The following is a 22,326-nucleotide window of genomic DNA, read 5'->3' on the forward strand; positions in this document are numbered from 1 at the left end:
GTCGACCATATCGAAAGCCACCGAGAGATCCAGGAGCACCAGAGCTTGAGTAGTGTTCTGGTCAGCCCCCTTCCTAATTCATCAAGAACTGCTAAAATGACAGACTCAGTAGAGTGTTCCGGTCTAAAACCGGCTTGGTGTGGGTCCAAATGGGGAGTCTGCTCGGCAAAAGTGCTGAGGCAGTTGGCAACATGGGCTTCTAGGATTTTTCCCAAGAAGGGCAGCAGTGAAATAGGACGAAAATGACTGGGTGTTGAGGGGTCAATGCCTGTTTTTTTTATAATAGGTATGACTTCTGCACTCTTAAAAAGATTAGTGACAATGCCTTTAGTGAGGGAATTATTAAGAAACGACATTGGGGGCTCAGGACAATGGAGGAAGACTTCCAGAAGGATGTGAAGGGGACAGCTGTCCGGGGGAGAACCGGAACAAAAGTTCTTAAGTAAAGAGACGAAAGCCTCTTGGGTAATGAGAGGGAATGGATCCTGGTGGTGAGGATTAGTGTGTGAGCATCGGGGGTCTGATAGTGCAGAAAACTTGGCAAACGTCCTTCTGTAAAGGACGTTTGCCCAGTGAGGCGTGAAAAAACCTGATGTATTACTGGATGCGGGGGAACCAGGAATGTCCGCAGTCAATGCCCAGTTCGGGGTCAGTGACAGGGATGAGTCCCCTATTACTAAGACATTTCTGGACCAGCTGTTTCGCTCCCTTCTTTTTTTATAAATTTTTTTTTATTGAGAGTTCATAGACAATGGAAAAACATTACATGGCATTTTTAAGCAATGAAATTGATAAAGTGCATAGTACAATATGTATAACAACCAGTAAATAAATAAACCAAGTAGCTTCATTTAAATGCATAGTCATATTCAAATTCCAAAATAAAAAAAATAAAAAAATAAAAAATTACTCCTAAAGTGCAATGTGCATTGTGCAATGTAATGACAATAAAAACAGACTAAGAAAGAGATTATGATCTATGTCCAGCATGTGACATCTAGCAATCGAACACACTCCAGTATTTATCATATTTCCAAAGGTCTCCTGATCTCAATGCATACTTTCTTTCCCTTCCCTGAATCCTAGATAGTTTTGCCTTCCATGCATAAAAGGTTGGTACTTCCTCTGATTTCCAACACTGCAGAATAAGTGATTTTGCTACCAATGATGCTATGAACAAGGACTCGTCGTAGGGAGTGGAATTCAGGGAGCAACCAAAAACTGAAGTTAATTCATCAAATGTAATATTAATTTTGATCATGTTGCTGAGATATTTTCCTATTTCCTTCCAGAACTCCTGCATTTTGGGACACTCCCAGACTATATGTTTCCTAGTGCCCTTTTCTTCACAACGGAAACACTTATCCTCAACTTGGGGATATATACTATGGAGAAACTAGGGCGTTCTATAAATCAACCATTTGCTATAAAATTGCATTCGCTTAAAGTTAGAGCCTCTAAAAATGCATTTGTTAAATTAATTAACTTTATCCCACGTAAATTTGTTGATTTCAATGTCTTCCCTCTTTTTCCACCTATCTCTAGCCTTATTATACATTACAATTGAATTATCATCCTTCAGGTTTTTTATCCAGACACTAATTTTCCTTTGCGTCGCGCTATTCAATGCTTCCGTTATGACGCTTTTATGAAATAAGTTACATATGTCTAGCTCTCTAAACTCAGCATGGAGGGCGATAAAGGACCAGTTCAAGATTTTGTTCGAGTGGTGGATCTCCCCAGGAATTTCCTCCCAAGATTTCCATCTATTCCCCAAAAGAAAGTCCTCAATTGTCTCGAAGCCGTTTTCCTTCCAAAGTCGCACAGTGTTTTTATCCAGACAGCCCCTCTCCCCAATGTTTAAATTAAGTAAATTAGTCGAACTACTTGTTCTAAAAATATCATAATATTTCAGGAGCTGGGTTCTATGTTTAAATAACCACAGTAGAGACTTATAACGTACCTTCTTTGGGTATTTCGTAATTCTTACTGGATCATAGATTTTAGATTCCAACAACATCTTCCTCATAAAAAAATTGTCTGCTTCGTGATCATCTAAAAAAAAAAAAAAAACTAAAACTCTGATGCGCAAAAGTAGCAAAATAATATTCTCTAATATTTGGTAGGGACAACCCTCCTTGTGGAAAAGCTAGAGAGATACCGCCAGGAGCTACTGGAGCGGCAAGACCAGAACTTAGAGCTTCAGTACCAGATTGTGGGTCTGGAAAACAGATCCCGATGTTTCAACATACATATTAAAGGTGTATCACTTCAGGTCATCTCAGACAGTCAGGAAGAATTTGTGATTCGTCTCTTAAATATAAACATGTTACACCGTTCCTGCGGGATCAGGAGATCATTTCGACGGCACACACCGGGCCAGGAGACTGACCAGCACACCAGGACAACCACAAGGCATACTCGCCTGCCTTCATTACATTCAACAGAAGGAGACCATAATGGCTGCTGTGTGGGAGCTGAAAATAATTGAATTTGAAGGCCTTAGTATATGGCTTTATCAGGACCTCTCCCTGATTATGCTATAATGCAGCAAAGCCATCAAACCCATAACATACTTCCTGCAGACACTGAAAGTTAGAAGATTCCGGAAGGAAAAAACTTAGGAATGGCACCTAGGATCTGGAACTCACTCCCTCCCGAAACCAGGCTCATCTCCTCCACTACACTCTTTAAGAAAGAAGTAAAAGCTATCCTCATGGCTAAATACACCTGGTCTATTATTTCGGACTCTCTAAAGACGCTGGACCAATCTGTACTACTTTTTCGACTGCTTTGCTTATTTGTATGAACTGTATTATTGATATGTATTATTGATATATATGTATATGATTGGCTTTGCCCCCACCTATTTGTACTGTTAGCGTTACTGACTTACCTGTTTGACTATGTTCCCTCATCTACCCCTTCCTTGTAAAGCGCTCTGATATCTGCAAAGATCTTGTCCGCGCTATATAAAACTTTCAAAATAAATAAATAAATAAATAGATATAAATGGGGCCACCCCTATCACCTCCAGTTTGTATGAAAGGAGGAGGTCTGGATTATTTGCACCCATGACGACACCCAGGACTTGCTAGACATCCCAGATGTCCGACATGCTGCACCTCCCTGATCACCTTGCCCGAAAACCTATGACTGGGGACTTGGGCGCACAATGCTCCTCCAGACAGAGAAGGAAAACATTGAGCAAGCCCACCGCAGCCGACAGCCGCAAGGAGTGATCAAGACTGCTTTAACAACTACAACACGATGAGGACCGAGTGAACTCAGATGGCGACCATTAAGCTTACAGAGGGGCTGTCTACCACCAGCCCTCTGGTTCTTCTCGAATTTTCTGATGGTAGCCTTAGAGATGGCCTCAGCTTGCGGAGGTCTTCCTGACGATGCGGACCCAAACCTGTATACGCCCACGGCATGGACCCCAACTTTGGTGTTTTAGAGTGTTCCCCAGTGGGAAAGTTGTTTAATTTATTACTTATCTACCGTTACTCTCAGCCTTCTAATTCCTCCCCCTCTATTTATTTTGACCGACAGAATTTCTCCTCTGGGCTTACCAAGAAAGCTGTGCTAGTCTGCTGTACATTTAATTCTTGGATGCAGTAATAAAAATGCCCATTACGTGGTCAGTCCTTGCCATGCCTATAAGCATGTATAATTCAAACGCTTGACAAGCATTTGATTAGTAGTGCCAGTAACAAAATGCAGAGTCGTTGGTAAATATCCTTCCAATTAGACCCCTGAGGACTTCCAAACATATATGCATAGCTGTTCAAATACAATGATAGGTTCCCTTTGCTGTGCCTATCAGCACGCAGCTTCTCTTGAGAAGAAAAACCCCCCAGACTATCTGCCATCTTTTTTCACACAGGCAATCTTACCAATTAGTTTTTCGACCACTGTACTTTTCCAAAATGGCCATCAGAGGTTAGGTTGGCGACCTCAGCATCAGTATCCAGCCCGAGGGTTTACCAAGGAGCTTGTCGCTGCTCCCTCTCTGTGATTTGAGACACGCAGCATGACAGGCATGAGCTGAACTCTCGAGTGCAGTCTTCTTCACAGCACACACATTTGTCTTGAAGAAAATATCCACACTGGAGCACTTGCACTCACCAGCAATTTTGCTACACAATGTATTGTTCCTCTGAAGTCCTTGCTAGTCCTGGTACCCACATTCACTGCGGGCAAAACTCGTCCCAAGGAGCACCATGGCAGCACGTCTTTGGTCAACCAGAACCCAATTACACCCACAACCTGACTGGTGCCAATCCTCACAGCTTCGTAGGTTCTCTGCCAGGGCTGAGATTGTTGCCACCTGTCGCAAGACAGCACACTCGGAGAGGTAAAAGAGAAGTCACTTCTTTTTTCAGACCTGAGTAAGCATCACTAGGTGCATCTGCCCTTACAAGCTGCCTACTCACAACGATCATCGCCTTCAAAAATACACACTATACCTTAGATCATGGGTACTCACAAACTTTCTCTCAGGGGCCAAAATTATAGTGTGGTTTGTGTCCGAGGGCCGCACCAGTGGGGGCTGGGTCAGTGTGGGAGGGGGAGGGGCTAGAACAACAAAAAAAACTGTGACCATGAGGTTGATCACAGGTCCCTGCAGCAGATGCCTTCTTCCACTGAGTCACCAGACCCGGCAGAAACACATCTCTCGCTCTCTCGTTCTTTCTCTTTCTCTCTCTCTCTCCGTCTCCCTCCCTTTCTCTCTCTCTCTCTCCCTCCCTCTCTCTTCCTCCCTCTCTCTCCCTCTCTCCCTCTGTCTCTCTGTCTCCCTCTGTCTCCCTCACTCTGACTGTCCCACTCCTTCTCACTCCCTCTCTCCCTCTGTCTCACTCACTCTGACTGTCTCACCCCTCTCCCTCTGTCTCACTCACTCTGACTGTCTCACTCTCTCTCTCTGTTTGTCTCCCTCTCTCACTCTGTTTCCCTCTCCCTCATTCTGTTTCCCTCTCCCTCACTCTGTTTCCCTCTGCCTCACTCTGTTTCCCTCTCCCTCTGTCTCCCTCCCTCTGTCTCCTTCCCTCTCTCTCCTTCCCTCTGTATCCCTCTCTCTCCTTCCCTCTGTCTCCCTCACTCTGAGGTCTCCCTCACTCTGAGGTCTCCCTCTGTCTCCCTCACTCTGAGGTCTCCCTCGCTCTGAGGTCTCCCTCACTCTCCTTCCCTTTGTTTCCCTCACTCTGAGGTCTCCCTCACTCTGAGGTCTCCCTCTCTCTCCTTCCCTCTCCCTCACTCTGAGGTCTCCCTCTCTCTTCTTCCCTCTCCCTCACTCTGAGGTCTCCCTCCCTTTCCTTCCCACTCCCTCACTCTGAGGTCTCCCTCTCTCTCCTTCCCTCTCCCTCACTCTGAGGTCTCCCTCTCTCTCCTTCCCTCTCCCTCACTCTGAGGTCTCCCTCACTCTGTCTTCCTCTCTCTGTCTCCCTCTCTCTGTCTCTCCCCCTCTCCCTTTCTTCCTCTCCCTCCCTCACCCTCCCTTTCCCTCCCTCCCTCCCTCTCCCTCTGTCTCTCTCTCCCTCCCTCCCTCTCCCTCTGTCTCCCTCTCCCCATCCCTGTCTCCCTCTCCCTCCCTTTCCTTCAGTCTCCCTCTCTCCCTTTCCCTCCCTCCCTTTCCTTCCCTCTGTTCCCCTCCCTTTCCCTCCCTCCCTCTCCCTCTGTCTCCCTCTCTTTCCCTCCCTCTGTCTCCCTCCCTTTCCCTTCCTCCCTCCCCCTCTGTCTCCCTCCCTTCCCTTTCCCTCCCTCCCTCTCCCTCCTTCTGTCTCCCTACCTCCCTCTCCCTCTGTCTCCCTCTCCCTCCCTTTCTCTCCCTCTGTCTCCCTCCCTTTCCCTCCCGCACTCCCCCTCTGTCTCCCTCCCTTTCCATCCCTCCCCCTCTGTTGCCTTCCCTCCCTGTCCATCTGTCTCCCTCCCTTTCCCTCCCTCCCTCTCCCTTTCCCGCCCTCTCCCTCCCTCTGTCTCCCTCTGTCTCCCTCCCTCCCTCTGTCTCCCTCCCTTTCCCTCCCTCCCCCCTCCCTCTGTCTCCCTCCCTTCCCCTTCCTCCCTCTCCCTGTCTCCCTCCCTTTCCCACCCTCCCTCTCCCTCTGTCCTCTCCCTTTTCCTCCCTCCCTCTCTCCTCTCTGTCTCCCTCCCTTCCCCCTCCCTCTCCCCCTCTTTCCCTCCCTCCCTCTCCCTCTGTCTCTCTGTCTCCCTTCCTTTCCCTCCCTCTCCCTCTGTCTCCCTCCCTTTCCTGCCCTTCCTATCCCTCTGTCTCCCTCCCTTTCTCTACTTCCCTCTGTCACCTCACCCTGCCTGTGTATCAGCCGCAGGGCTGAGACAGCTTCCGGGCACACAAACACACAGCTGCACACAAGCACTTGACAGGTCTTTAAAAGACCATTCGCATGTTAATGAGGCTTTGTTCACCTCTTAGGCCCCTGCAGCCCCACTCTGACTATCGCGGGAATCGCCCGGCCCCCACAGAGCAGCAGAGTCTCTGAGTTGTGCTGCTACAACTGGCAGTGTTTGCAGACACTCTCTAAAAAAAAAATTAAAACATGGGTATGATGTCAGAAAGGTCCGCGGGCCGCCAGGGAATGCTTGCTGGGCTGCTGGCGGCCCGCGGGCCATACTATGAGTACCCGTGCCTTAGATTCTTGACTCACACATAAGTCAAGAATCTAATGACATAACAATACTTGAGGGCCATCGCGGTTACCATCAATAACATCATGATTTTTGCTGTATATATAATCTTATTATGGCTGCCATGTATTCCTTAGCACCTGGCGGTCTATAGCAGTGCTCTCATACTCAATATGGCCGCAGTGTATTCTGAAGCACTGTAGAGCTGCGCTTTACTCTACATCTTTTCTCCACAGCTTTCCTTTCATAATTGTACGGCCTCTGCCATGCGCTAATATTTAATATGGCAGCTGTGAGTCTCCAAGTACCAGGTGGCCATGTTTCAGTCTTTTTTTGTTGTCTGCCTTCACAAGCCTCCTTTATTAAATAAGGGAGAATGAGGGACCCCTTTAAACAGTGAACCTTCATTCGGACTTAATGAACAGACTCTATTTCATTATTGTTTTTCCACTCGACTGCATAGACGTTGTTGATCGGAACACGCCGCCTCAGATACGATTATCGAATCAAAGAGGAAGATTGTCTTAGGATACACCAATAAACTAGACCGGTTAATGGGTGCGTTGATCCATACCAGGAAGTTTAATCAATGAGGCCTGAAGAAGTTTCATGTAGGAGAAGATACACGTGGGCGATTTTTGGCTACTTCTGAAGAAATGTTTTTGTTATAAGAAGAGAGAGAATATGTGAAGAACATTTTAAAGAAAAATGAAATAGAGTCTGTGCTTAAGTTCGAATGAGGGTTCAATGTGACAATTGGCAAAAGAGCTGAGGATACTAGTTGTACATATGAGTTGGGGCGTGCTGATCATTTTTTCTTGATTCAGCATTGTGGAGGTGAATCTGTTATAGAAGGTTAGAGGATACCCTGTTAGTATTCTGATGCATATACATTGTATATATTACATCAGGATATATTCAGTGCAAATGCAATTTCTGAGAACAACAAAAAAATGTGTTAGACCAAAGATGGAAAAATTAAATATTTAGATTACAAAAATAAGACAAATGTTCTAGAAATAACTGAACATGTTCTTTTCTTTTCTAGAGACAATGTTTAGAAACTTCTATGTAGATGAAAATAGACAAAAAGCATTAAAGTTTATATTTATTGTCGTAATATGGCCTACCAAGGATAAAGATTATATAACGATTGAAAGTTTTTATTAATAAAACATGGAATTAAAATAAATAAATGAGTATCAATGTGTAACAAAGCGACTTTAATACACATTAAACATGTGGTTTTTTTTCATAAATCTAATTGATACATTTTTCCCCACAATTCCATGATGGATTGCATTTAACTAAACTATACACACTGTTAGTATTTGGGTGTATATAAATTCTATATATTATATCAGGATATATTCAGAGTAAATGCAATTACTGAGAACAAGAACAACAAGAAAAACATTGGGAACAATGATGAATGATTTCAATTTTTCTAGTAAAGAAATAAGACAAATATTCTAAAAATAAATTAACATGTTCTTTTCTTTTCTATCAAGATAGCAACTGAGATAAAAAATGTCAGAGTCCTTCCACATCCTTATTGAAGCCTTCAGAAGAAGTCTCACTGGAGAATATATTCTGTATACACACTGTGCAACTGACAAGAAAAAACAAAATAACTTTGAAACAGTGTAAGTATATAGTGCACTCATCTATCACACTGTACTACATACGCTACTCATCCAAACACCAACAGACAACATTATTAATTTATATTTTACTGTAACTCTCAAAATGACTGCATTATACAATTATTCAAGTGTAGTGCCAGAGGCAATCCTATGGTTTGAAACCACGTGATGACCTTTAACTATCATGATTTTAATTGACTTTTGGTGTTTTATTTGACCCTAGCCTGAATGTACATCCTGCATATGCATGTTTCCCTCGTATCTCTCGTTGTTTTAAAGTGGGAGCTGTCACAGAGTGGAACAGCTTGCCAAGAACAAAATGTGTGGCCTGCGCATTTGAAAGCATGAGAGGGAAAGAGGTGTGGAATGTACCTTTTGGCTTCGAAGTGCAGTGTTATGAGCAGTGGTGCTCAAATGTGCATTATGTTGTACATGGAGAGAAGAAGTATGTTATGCTATCGGCAGTGGTGCACTAATGTGCATTGCGTTGTACATTGGGAAGTATTATGAATTTCTTACTATTGGCTTTGACATGCCCTCATGTCATCTTTAATTCTGACTCTGTCTTGCTTGAGCTTTCTGCGTGCAGAAACAGGCCCCAAGATTGCTCAAATTGTTTGGGTTATTTACGTTCAAGGTTGCTTTGTTTTTGGAGAGGATATTGTTTAATGTACTGTCAGAGACGTTTGTAAGCTTCGTTAAGATAAAGGCTCAAACAGGTCAGAATGCAGAAGGAACATGAGAACCCCTCTGCCCTGGAATGCTTGCATGGAAGGTGGCCAATTCCAGTATGATTCCTTGGCACAGAGGGAACACCTCTTGGAAACTTCTAGTGGGTTTTGAGATTAGAAAGCTCTGGTTTGTGAACTTAGAAACCGGGATTGTTCGAGCCTGAACGGTGGACGCTTTGTCAGTGCAGGCATCTGGCATCTGGCTGCTGGGTCTCCTGACTATAGCTGTGAGTGCCTCAATCTAGAGTGAGCTAGGATGAAGATTGCACCCAGTGAAGTGTTTGATTTTTGATTGTTACCATTGTGATGACTGGCAGTTTGCATGCATATTCAGTTTTCAGTGTCTATACCAGTCATTGTGATGCATGACTGAGAGTGTGCACATTCAGTTTCCATTCCAGTCATCACAATGGTAACAATAAAAAATCAAACACTTCACCGGGTGCAATCTTCATCCTAGCTCATGACTGAGAGTGTGCACCTTCAGTTTCCAGTGGGTATGATCATCTGAGGTGTTTTCTTTGAGTATTTACTTTGTGATGTGTGAATGTCTATGTGCACATCCTAGGTAATCATTTGATGTATTTAGTGTATGTATCTTTCTGATTTCTTGCAGGATGTCCAATATAACTTGCTTTTGTATTATTCTTGTGTTTATTATTATCTATGCATTTAACCATTTGCATTTGCAAAGTTTGTTATCATTGCTTGCATATATAGATATATATAACTGTATATACATTTGAATGTTATTCATTTACCATCTGGGAAAGCCTTTCTATTTATTTATTTATAAAGTGTTGTATAGCGCGAACAAGACCCAAGAGGTTATCAGAGCTCTTCACAGTTGACGTAGGCAGGATACCAAAGTGGGACAAGCATAATCGTTACAAATAGGTTCAAGACGAGAGCATGACAACAACATGATTCAGAGCATTTAAAAAACATGACCGGACAGATCCAATAATAAAGAGGAGCAGGCAATGTAAACAGTACCAGTAAGATCATAGCCTGCCAACACTATTAATCACCTGATTTTACAAATGTAAAGGATCAGATAATAGGAAAGAAACAGTATATTTGGAAAAAGGGGACCCCTACAGACAACAATGAGTCTTGCTAGCTGTAGGAAAAAGTTACTTTAGGTAAAGAATTTTGCTAGATACAAGAGCTATAAACTTACAACAACGTCACAGGCCTGGTTATAAACAAGGTTGCTTAAAGAGCCATAAACATATGACCTCAATGCACTTCTTTTTTTAATGCAAAAATATAATTTTATTTCATTTTTTGTACATAATATCAATAGTTCTTTTTTCTTTTTATTACTGTTCATATTTTGTTATACTATATTTGGTGCACAATTTTAGTTTGCAACCTCATGTGCTCACTACACATATACAAATACAGTACAAGACAGTGCTATACAATAATATATAGAAGTTTTTTTAAAGAGGGAGTTCCTAGATCAACAGAACAGTTTTATCACTGGCGGTTGGATAACATGTGACGCACGTTTCGGCGTGTTTGGGCTTTCTTCAGGGGAACCGTCTTAAATTTTCTGCAATTTCAGTATAGTTAAATGGTATACACTGTGGAGCTAGGACTCACATATGTCTCCTGTCTCACACTTAGATTTGTCTGGATTCCAGTGTGAGACAGGAGATCTTTTCTAGCACCTGCCACATTTATCAAAGTAAATATCCGTGGGACTTTGATAAGTAACCTTAAGAGGAAGAAAAATGAATTTTGTATTTTATGCTATCCAACTGGTAGGAACCCTATTCGGTTGGCAAAATATTGAATTATGTTTTTAAACAAACCCTTGAAATTGAACATTGGAATCCAATAATCAAGAACTTACAGTATCCCAGGAGTGAGTGGACCCTTTAGGACATATATTCAGTCCTAGCTCCACAGTGTATACCATTTACCTACACTGAAATTGCAGAAAATGTAAGCCGGTTCCCCTGAAGAAGGCCTAAACACGCCGAAAACACGCCGAAAACTGAAACTTCTATATATTATTGTATAGCACTGTCTTGTACTGAATTTGTGTATTTGTAAATGAGTAGTGAGCACATGAGATTGCAAACTAAAATTGTGCACTAAATGTAGTATAACAAAATATGAACAGTAATAAAAAAGAAAAAAAAACTATTAATATTATATACAAAAAATGAAATAAAATTATATTTGTGTACCAAAAAAAGAAGTGCATTGAGTAAATATATTTATGGCTCTTTAAGCAACCTTGTTTAGAACTAGGCCAGTGACGTTGTTGTAAGTTAATAGCTCTTGTATCTAGCAAAATTCTTCACTTAAAGTAACTATGGGAAAGAAACAGTCCATGAGTAACATGCAAAGTTGTGCAGTGGCCTGTTTACACTGTGAATGTCAGGAGTATAACTGTGTAATGGACAGTAATTGCATCGGCGAAGAGAGCAGTATTGAAGTAGTTGAACAAGGCCTTTACGGCAGGAACTTCAGCATTACGATTTTTTCACTTCTTTTTTGATGGAAACGTTGGATGGGATTCGGCGGACTTCCGGAGGAAGGGAATTCCAAATCCTCGGGCCATGCCTGAGAATGCTCTGTAACTTGTTCTCTTTTTGTACAAGAAGTAAGGTTTCAGGAGTAGTGAGTTTGCACTTCGTGACGGATGGCCACTCCCTGATAATTCTAATTTGAGAGCCAGATAGATGGGGATCTTGAAGTGCAGTGCTTTGTTAGTCAAGCAAGCGATCGTTAGTTGTATTCAAGCTTCATAAGGTAGCCAGTTTAGGGCTTTTAAGGCTGGGGATATGTGATCATTTTTTGTACTAGTAATCAATCTAGCTGCGGCATTAATGGAAGTCAAAAGTGGAACGAGGCTTTGTTTAGGGAGACCGGAAAGCATGGAACTACTGTAGTCTAGCCTTGGCAATACTAAAGCTTGAACTGCCCTTTTGAAGTCTTCCTGCGGGAGGAATGGTTTGAGATTCCTTAGTAGCCTCATCTGGTGTTCAGCACCCTTGGTTGCATTGCTAATATGTTTCTGCATGTTCAGGTGCCTGTCAAGGGTGATTCCTAGAGATTTAGCAGACTCGATCATGTGGAGGGAGCAGTTGAAGGCTGAAAGGTGATGTATCCAAAGGTCAATCTTGGGGGTATGGTTAGGGGGAGCTATGAGAAGGAATTCAGTTTTGGAAGTGTTGAGTATGAGGTAGTTTTCGGTGAGCCAGTTTTGGGTGCTTATCAAGATGGAGTTGAGTGAAATGAAGTCTTCCGGGGAGAAGACTTTCAAATAAAGTTGAGTGTCATCTGCATACATGTGAAAGAGAATGGTCCCTGAATTCAGGGCATTAGCTAAAGGTTTCAGGAATAGATTGAAGAGTATTGGTGAAAGGGCAGACCCTTGTGGAACCCCCATCAAGAATGTAGACAGCTGAGATAGGGATTGATTCACTTTGACTCTTTGAGATCTGTTGTGGTGAAAGGAAGAGAACCATTGCAAAATCACACTATATAGACCCATCTGGTGTTCTAGCGTAGAAAGTAATTTGCTGTGGTTAACAGTGTCGAAGGCAGAAGCTAGGTCAAGGAGAATAAGGAGGAAGGAATCATTTTTGTCTAGCAACTTTAAAATGTCATCCAGGATATGAGTGAGTGCCAATTCTGTGCTGTGGCCTCTCCAAAAGCCTGATTGATGTTGATCCAACAGTGGAATTTCTTAATGTGAGCAAAGAGTTGAGATTGCACACACTTTTCTAAAGGTTTTGCCAGCGTGGGGATGTTGGAGATTGGACGGAAGTTATTCAGAGTTTGCACTTTGTGATGGACAGCCACCCCCTGATAATTCTAATTTGATAGCCAGATATAGGGGGGTATTGAAGTGCAGTGCTTTGTTAGTCAAGCAAGCGATCGTTAGTTGTATTCTAGCTTCATAAGGTAGCCAGTTTAGGTATTTTAAGGCTGGGGATATGTGATCATTTGTTTTGTACTAGTAATCAATCTGGCTGCGGCATTAATGGAAGTCAAAAGTGGAACCAGACTTTGGGGCTCATTAGGATGGCGGACGGAAGAGCGACCGCAGCCCTGGAGTAAGCGGAAAATGCCTTTTCCGTGTCCGCCATATCAGGATAGGAAATAGTGTAAAAATTCCGTCCGCGACGGAAAATCACGCACTGCCGCCCAACTACACCCGACCACGCGGCGGACGGAACGAATCCTGAGACTCCGCCGTACGTACTGACGTCTAAGACAGTCCCCCAAATCAAGATGGCGGAAAATACACATAAAACCGCTGCGGAAAAATAACCAGTCTGAACACGGCGGATTCCCCACAGCGAAGATAAGATACATAGCAGAGATACCCACCACAAGCTGTTCGCCACCATGGGCCCAGCGCTACACGCTTTCCCGATGCTCTTCGCGATCCACCACGTCCTAGTCTTGGCCCACCATCGACGCTGACGCAGGTAAGGCACAAACCATTGGCTGTCTGGAGGGGAATACCTGCAAGGGTCGTGACGTAGGGAGGGGGAGTGTCATGTTACCGAAACCACTGATTAGAAGCAAATAGAATTACACATTTGTAGTACGCAAGCAGGAATGACAACGACAAACCACGACACATGATTGACTACCTTTATTACACATAATAGGGGTATAATCACAGTGTATGCGTGAGCATGGGCAAAGTGGGCACCAGAGCATGAACATCAGAGGCAGCACGTGAGAGGGAGGAATGCAGTATCACAGCATCAACAGGGTATTGTGCCCAACAGAGTAGGTACATCAGAGGCAGCACGTGAGAGGGCAGAATGCAGTATCACAGCATCAACAGGGCATTGTGCCCAACAGAGCAGGTACATCAGAGGCAGTAAACGAGAGGGCAGAATGCAGTATCAGAGCATCAACAGGGCATTGTGGACAACAGAGCAGGTACATCAGAGGCAGCACGTGAGAGGGCAGAATGCAGTATCACAGCATCAACAGGGCATTGTGGACAACAGAGCAGGTACATCAGAGGCTGCACATCAGAGGGGCTAAGTGCATCAACAGTCCATAGCACTGAACATGTCCATCAGAGGCAGCACGTGAGAGGGGCTGAGTGCATCAACAGTCCATAGCACTGGACATGTCCATCTGAGGCAGCACGTGAGAGGGGCTAAGTGCATCAAAAGTCCATAGCACTGGACATGTCCATCAGAGGCAGCACGTGAGAGGGGCTAAGTGCATCAACAGTCCATAGCACTGAACATGTCCATCAGAGGCAGCACGTGAGAGGGAGGAATGCAGTATCACAGCATCAACAGGGCATTGTGCCCAACAGAGCAGGTACATCAGAGGCAGCACGTGAGAGGGCAGAATGCAGTATCACAGAATCAACAGGGCATTGTGCCCAACAGAGCAGGTACATCAGAGGCAGTAAACGAGAGGGCAGAATGCAGTATCAGAGCATCAAAAGGGCATTGTGGACAACAGAGCAGGTACATCAGAGGCAGCACGTGAGAGGGCAGAATGCAGTATCACAGCATCAACAGGGCATTGTGGACAACAGAGCAGGTACATCAGAGGCTGCACATCAGAGGGGCTAAGTGCATCAACAGTCCATAGCACTGAACATGTCCATCAGAGGCAGCACGTGAGAGGGGCTAAGTGCATCAACAGTCCATAGCACTGGACATGTCCATCAGAGGCAGCATGTGAGAGGGGCTAAGTGCACCAACAGTCCATAGCACTGGACATGTCCATCAGAGGCAGCACGTGAGAGGGGCTAAGTGCATCAACAGTCCATAGCACTGAACATGTCCATCAGAGGCAGCACGTGAGAGGGAGGAATGCAGTATCACAGCATCAACAGGGCATTGTGGACAACAGAGCAGGTACATCAGAGGCTGCACATCAGAGGGGCTAAGTGCATCAACAGTCCATAGCACTGAACATGTCCATCAGAGGCAGTACGTGAGAGGGGCTAAGTGCATCAACAGTCCATAGCACTGGACATGTCCATCAGAGGCAGCACGTGAGAGGGGCTAAGTGCATCAACAGTCCATAGCACTGAACATGTCCATCAGAGGCAGCATGTGAGAGGGAGGAATGCAGTATCACAGCATCAACAGGGCATTGTGCCCAACAGAGCAGGTACATCAGAGGCAGCACATCAGAGGGCAGAATGCAGTATCACAGCATCAATAGGGCATTGTGCCCAACAGAGCAGGTACATCAGAGGCAGCACGTGAGAGGGCAGAATGCAGTATCACAGCATCAACAGGGCATTGTGCCCAACAGAGCAGGTACATCAGAGGCAGCACGTGAGAGGGCAGAATGCAGTATCACAGCATCAACAGGGCATTGTGCCCAACAGAGCAGGTACATCAGAGGCAGTAAATGAGAGGGCAGAATGCAGTATCACAGCATCAACAGGGCATTGTGCCCAACAGAGCAGGTACATCAGAGGCAGCATGTGAGAGGGCAGAATGCAGTATCACAGCATCAACAGGGCATTGTGCCCAACAGAGCAGGTACATCAGAAACAGTAAACGAGAGGGCAGAATGCAGTATCACAGCATCAACAGGGCATTGTGCCCAACAGAGCAGGTACATCAGTGGCAGCACAAGTATGTGTTCCAACCAACCCGTCCCAGGGACCACAACAGTGCAAGGCTGTTCTCAATGGACAATGCACACACCATGTGAAATAACATGTGAGTGAAGTGAACACCACCTCACATCACTGAATCAGGTGGACTGCGTGAACTACCTGCCTCGGACACACTGCCAGCACCAGAAACAGGAGTGTGAGACACAGCCACAGCCCGAGTGACACACACATGGGCCACAGACCCAGACACACTGCCAGCACCAGAAACAGACCCAGACACACTGCCAGCACCAGAAACAGGAATGTGAGACACAGCCACAGCCCGAGTGACACACACATGGGCCACAGACCCAGACACACTGCCAGCACCAGAAACAGGAGTGTGAGACACAGACACAGATCTATTCACTGACACATGAGCCATAGACCCAGATACACTGCCAGCACCTGAAACAGGAGAGGGCACAACTGAGACTGTGCTACTACATGATGCATGACAGCAAACAACAGACACAGTGCCAATATCTGATACATGAGAGTCAACTGCACCTGCGCCACTGGGACCACTTAAATGATGAGCCACATGGCTGTATGGGCCAGGAGGCAGGGTGGCACTGGGAGCTGGGGGTAGCTGTACTTGAGCGACATCGGGGTGGGCAGGTGTCAATGGTGTATGTCTGCGTTTCTTAGGGATATGTGAGTGCACCCTGGACAGGACAGGACTGGCAAGTGGTGGTGACTCAAAACAAATATCACCCACCATAGGTGGAGCATCTGCTGCCGGGGATCGGCTTTCTGGGGACGTGCTGGAGCCTGCTTGTCGTTTGCTGTGTGCCTGCCGCCTGGACTCAGAATCATGTGTAATGGGGGATGCAACAACAGGGGACTCCCTCCTCTGCTTCTGACTGGCCTGGATGGGAGTGGAGGTATGGGGGGACTCCGCCGCGGAGACATCTGTTTGCCGTTCATTCGAAAACATCAGCCGCAGTACAGCCAGGGGTGACGTATGCCTGTCCTTGACTGCGCCATTGTCCATGGGAGAATCCTTGTCCCTAGGATGTGCCTTATCCGTAGGTGAAGTTTTGTCTCTGGACTTTGCCTGTGCCCTGGACGGTGCCCTGTTCCTGCCAGCAGACTTGTTCTCTGTGGTGTACCTGTTTCCAGAAGACACCTGCTCACTGTGTGTGTGTCTGCCCTTGGGAGATGGCCCTTGCTCTGTTGTGTGCCTGCCCTTGGGACACTTCCTGCTCTTAGGAGGTGCCTTTGTCCTTTGACTGTCCTTGTCCTTGGGAGTGGCCCCTTCCTCTGTTGTGGGCCTGCCCTTGGGACTCTCCCTGCTCTTTTGAGGTGCCTTTGTCTTTTGACTGTCCTTGTCCTTGGGAGTGGCCCTTTCCTCTGTTGTGGGCCTGCCCTTGGGACTCTCCCTGCTCTTTTGAGGTGCCTTTGTCTTTTGACTGTCCTTGTCCTTGGGAATGGCCCTTTCCTCTGTTGTGGGCTTGAGGTGCCTTTGTCTTTTGACTGTCCATGTCCTTGGGAGTGGCCCTTTCCTCTGTTGTGGGCCTGCCCTTGGGACTCTCCCTGCTCTTAGGAGGTGCCTTTGTCTTTTGACTGTCCATGTCCTTGGGAGTGGCCCTTTCCTCTGTTGTGGGCCTGCCCTTGGGACTCTCCCTGCTCTTTTGAGGTGCCTTTGTCTTTTGATTGTCCTTGTCCAAGGGACTGTCCATGGACTTGGGAGTATCCCTTGCCTTGGGAGTACCTTTTGTGTTGAATGCCTGTGTAGCATGTGAAGGCATGTCCCCCAACACCACTTGTGGATCCTGTGTGTGTACTCCAGTGTATCTGACGTTGTCTTTGTGAACAGATTTTGCTGACCTAGGGGATGGTGTCTGTGCCCTCCGTGCCCTGACGTGCTGTCTGACGCTGCTTCTAGTGCAATAACCTGTATTAGAGTCCTGGTCAGAATATTCACTACCCCCTGAGACATCCAGTGGTGTAGATGGGGAAACAGAAGTAGCACCCTGTCCATGCGACTGTACTATGGCAGATGACACACTGCTTGCCAATGACTGAACAGTCCTGTGTAGGCCAGCAAGATCGCCATGCATCCCTTCCATGAATGCCACCACCTGCCCCAACTTCCTATCATGGTCTTGGAAAGCATTAGTCATATTGGTCTGCCCCACACACAGCTGTCGCAGCAGATCAACAGCCTCAGCACACAGTGCATTTTGGCGCACCGTGGCAGGGGCAGCGGTGCCTGCACCGAACGCCACTCTGCTCCCCCTACTCCTGCGTGCACGAACAGTACATGGTGCAGTTGGCGGAAGTGTGGGCCCTGTGGGCTGTGTCCCGACAGAAGGTGTTGATTGCCCACTCCCAGTCTGTGACAACAGTGCTGGCTCACAAAGATTTTCCGAAGATGAGGACGATGGTGTCTCCACATGCGAGTCCTCAGGGACGGTCCTGTCCCCCTCTCCGGTGCTGCCCTCCTCTGTGTCAGTCTGCGTGTGCGCAAAGTCTGATCCGGATGCATTGCCTCCACTCATCTCCGCCGTCTGTGGCTGAGTGCCCTCTGTCAAAGCTGAAATGCACAGAAAAGAGGTGTAAGTCTTGGGCACACTCACGTACAGAAGGCCAAGAAATCCCTAATTCCATAGCTGACAAAGTTCTTCTAGCCCCCATCCTGCACAGGGCCCACCTCTACCAGTCATCCTCACATTACATAAGCGTTGGTGGCCGTGACACATGTACAGCATGCGGACAGGGCAGGAGCACGTACATCTGCACACATGTGTTGCCATGGGTCCACGGACCACTACGGCATGTGCTTAAACACTCAACTACTAAGCAAGTGGCGTGTCAACAAGCCGGACCTGGATGTCAAATTACACACACCCAATGGCACCAACATGGCATCGCAGAGATACATACGCACCACGGAACTCAATACTGTGTCTGGGCACCAATACATGCATTGCACTCCCAAGTATCCTACACAGACAGTATGCTCACCGCTAGTTTGCTGTTGATCCACACTCAGCCGTTCGGACAGGTCAGGATGCGTCACAGCAATGATACGGTGCATGAGAGGGGTCATGGAGCATCGGGCCAGACGTGGCGTCCTTGGAATCATCCCCAGTGTCACTTCCGCGACATTCTTGCTCAGCCTGGAAATGTCGTCCCAGCGTTTGTGGCAGTGTGTATGTCGTCTGTTGCACACCCCCACTGCCCGTACATCACGTGCAATGCTCCTCCACACGTCCTTGCGAAGGTGCAGCTTGACCTACCATGATGGGAGATGAAAGGGTGCAAGTCAGTGGACAGTTGGCCTGTCACACAGATAGGGGCAACACGTATGTGTCATCCGCCATGCACAAACCGAAAAATATGTTGAGGCCACAGTACACAGTTAAGATTGCAGAAGCCAGGAGTCATTGGCCACCTCATGCACACCAACATGTCCCACACTGCACTTACCACCTGTCCGGGTGCGCCGTAGAGCCGTCCAAAGTTGCGGAGCACACCGTCCACGAGGACATCAAGTTCCGCGGCGGTGAAGGGACGAGACCGCATCTCTTTTACTCTCGACATGGCAAGATCACGGAGTATGGCACTGGAGCAGCAGTCGGTGGTCAGCTCAGCAGCAGCAGGTCGAGGTGATGGTCACAGGCAGCAGTCGGTGGTCAGCTCAGCAGCAGCAGGTCGAGGTGATGGTCACAGGCAGCAGTCGGTGGTCAGCTCAGCAGCAGCAGGTCGAGGTGATGGTCACAGGCAGCAGTCGGTGGTCAGCTCAGCAGCAGCAGGTCGAGGTGAACAGGCAGCACTGGTTCCCAGGGTAGGATGTGTGCTTTTTGACATCACACATATATAGGGCCCTCAGCACGTATCAGTGGCATACGTCGCCAGCAATTGGTCAGCCCTGGAAGCGTGTTCGTAAAAGGGCCAATGACTGGCCCTGGTGTTGCGGTGCACTGCTTCCTCTACTTTCGATTGGCCATACGTGGCCAGCGTTCCCTCTTCCCATTGGCTGCATGTGCACGGATCGTCACGGTCACACATCGGCAACCGCACGTGCAAGCTTCCGGCACGGATGCTTCAGTTGCAACAATGTTCTATCACTGGCGCCACCATGGCGGTGCACGTACTCTGCGGGGGAGGTGCAGGCCTACACACCCTTTAGATGTAGTCAATGGACATGGCAGTTCATGTCCCCTCTTACAGTCACATTGCATCATCCACCGTCCACCGGCCGGACCAGCCCGGCCTAGGACCGGCGTGCCGGCCATGTCAGCCACCGCCGTGCCAAGCCCGGCCTAGGACCGGCGTTCCGGCCATGTCAGCCACCGCCGTGCCAGGCTGGCACGGCGGTGGCTGACATGGCCGGCACGCCGGTCCTGTGCCAGGCTGGCACGGCGGTGGCTGACATGGCCGGCACGCCGGTCCTGTGCCAGGCTGGCACGGCGGTGGCTGACATGGCCGGCATGCCGGTCCTGTGCCAGGCTGGCACGGCGGTGACTGACATGGCCGGCACGCCGGTCCTAGGCCGGGCCTGGCACGGCGGTGGCTGACATGGCCGGCACGCCGGTCCTAGGCCGGGCCTGGCCGGTGGATGATGCAATGTGACTGTAACAGGGGACATGAACTGCCATGTCCATTGACTACATCTAAAGTGTGTGTAGGCCTGCACCTCCCCCGCAGAGTACGTGCACCGCCATGGTGGCGCCAGTGATAGAACATTGTTGCAACTGAAGCATCCGTGCCGGAAGCTTGCACATGCGGTTGCCGATGTGTGACCGTGACGGTCCGTGCACATGCAGCCAATGGGAAGAGGGAACGCTGGCCGCGTATGGCCATTGGAAGATAGCAGAAGCAGTGCACCGTCATGGCGGCGCCAAGGATTTTATATTGTCAGACGCTGCACCGTGATGTGTTGTCTGCAGTTGCGTCATGAGGGTTGTGAGCGTGATAGGGAAACCTCATATGTCATGCACTATTCCATGTGTGTCCATACTATGCCCATCGGTGGGCACACAATGTGCAACAGATGTGCATGTCGAAGTGTTGACGTCGGGTGTGACCCTACAGACGTTATTACATCTTCACATCTACACATGACATCACGGCTGTATGGCCACATTCTGAATCTGTTGTCAGTGTGTGGTTCAGGCGAGGTGACTACAATGGTGGGGGTACACATGCATTCAGTGTATGTGTGTTGGCTGTTGTGTCACCATGCATGTAATGACTGTATGCTCACCATTGTTGGTGTTGGCATTGGTGCATGATGACATGGTGTGTGTGTATCATTATCGTTTGTGTGCATGCACTTGCATGTGTGTCTGATGTGGCTTCTACACATTAGGGTCATGACACACGCATTGTCAGTACTGTTGACATGAGACTAAGTTGCGTTGTACGTGTTGACACACTTCCTGTTGCAAGTGGCTGCACATTGTTAAAGGGCCACTCCGTATTGTTGTAACTATCAGAGATGTCACACATATGACCATTCTCCTAAACATTTTTCTTCTTGCTAATGTTGGCTTACATGTGATGTAGTTGCACACGTATGCGTCGTTTGCAAGTTGACTCAAGTTACATCTCTCTCCCACACAGGAGGGCTCCAAATGTGCATCGGCCATACACTGTGCTGGAGGATATGGTTGACGAGGAGGTGATTAGGAAATTCCGGCTTGATCGACGTCGGTTGATGGAGCTTGTTGCCCAATTGTCTCCTCATCTGCAGCCACGAAGGACTTATCCTGGTTCCATTACACCCACAGCAAAGGTGATAGCGGCCCTACACTTTTTTGCAACTGGAACCTTTCAGTACACAGTTGGACATGCCGGGGGGATGTCACAGTCCATGTTCAGCATGATACTTCAGGATGTTTTAAAAGCTATGATGCTGTACAAGGATGACTATATCCATTTCCCACGGTGTGAAGAGTTGCCAGCAGTCAAAGCAGACTTCTATGCACTGGGCCAGATACCGACGTAGTGGGTTCCATTGATGGCACACATATCGCTATCATTCCACCACGGGCACGTGAGCAGGTTTTTAGGAATCGGAAGCACTTCCATTCGCTGAACGTGCAGGTGGTGTGCCTGGCCGACAACATCATCTCCCATGTGTGCGCAAGATTTCCAGGCTCCGCACATGACGCCCACATCATGCGGAGCAGCATTGTCCCCCAACTGATGGCAAATCTGCGTCCCGGTCAAGCGTGGCTTGTTGGTGAGTCTGGCGTGGGGACTTTTGTGATCTCTGTGTGGCATGGGGTACCCAGCAAATCTGGTTGTGATATTTGTGTCTGTCATCCCCCTACATAGGCGACTCGGCGTACCCAAACCGGCCCTGGCTCCTGAGTCCCATACATAATCCTACAACTGCGGGTGAAATGCGCTACAATGATGCACATGGAAGGACACGTAGAGTGGTTGAACGTACCTTTGGACTGCTAAAGTCTAGGTTTCGGCGCCTGGATAAGACCGGAGGGGCCCTGCCTTACTCACCAGGCAGAGTATGCAGGATCGTGATTGCCTGCCGCATGCTCCACAACCTGGCCGTGCGCAATGACATTGAACTGCTCTTGGACCCTAAAGACGAAGAAGTTCCTCGGCCTCCCATCCCACCCATGTCGACTGATGAGGATAGTGGTGAGCAGGAAGGTGTGGACCAGAGGCGCCAGCTCATTGATCGCTACTTCCCTTG

General features: G+C 47.5%; 1 long non-coding RNA gene across 1 annotated transcript in view; it reads left to right on the forward strand.

Annotated features, from left to right (window-relative positions):
* Positions 1-22,326, forward strand: part of LOC144819501 (uncharacterized) — a 191,844-nt gene that overhangs the window by 97,961 nt on the left and 71,557 nt on the right. The window contains exon 3 of the long non-coding RNA XR_013607412.1: positions 8,157-8,291. This is a non-coding gene — a long non-coding RNA (uncharacterized LOC144819501). The remainder of the gene's footprint in view (positions 1-8,156; positions 8,292-22,326) is intronic.

This window comes from Lissotriton helveticus, chromosome 2_1 (genome assembly GCF_964261635.1).
Source record: "Lissotriton helveticus chromosome 2_1, aLisHel1.1, whole genome shotgun sequence".
NCBI lineage: Eukaryota > Metazoa > Chordata > Amphibia > Caudata > Salamandridae > Lissotriton > Lissotriton helveticus.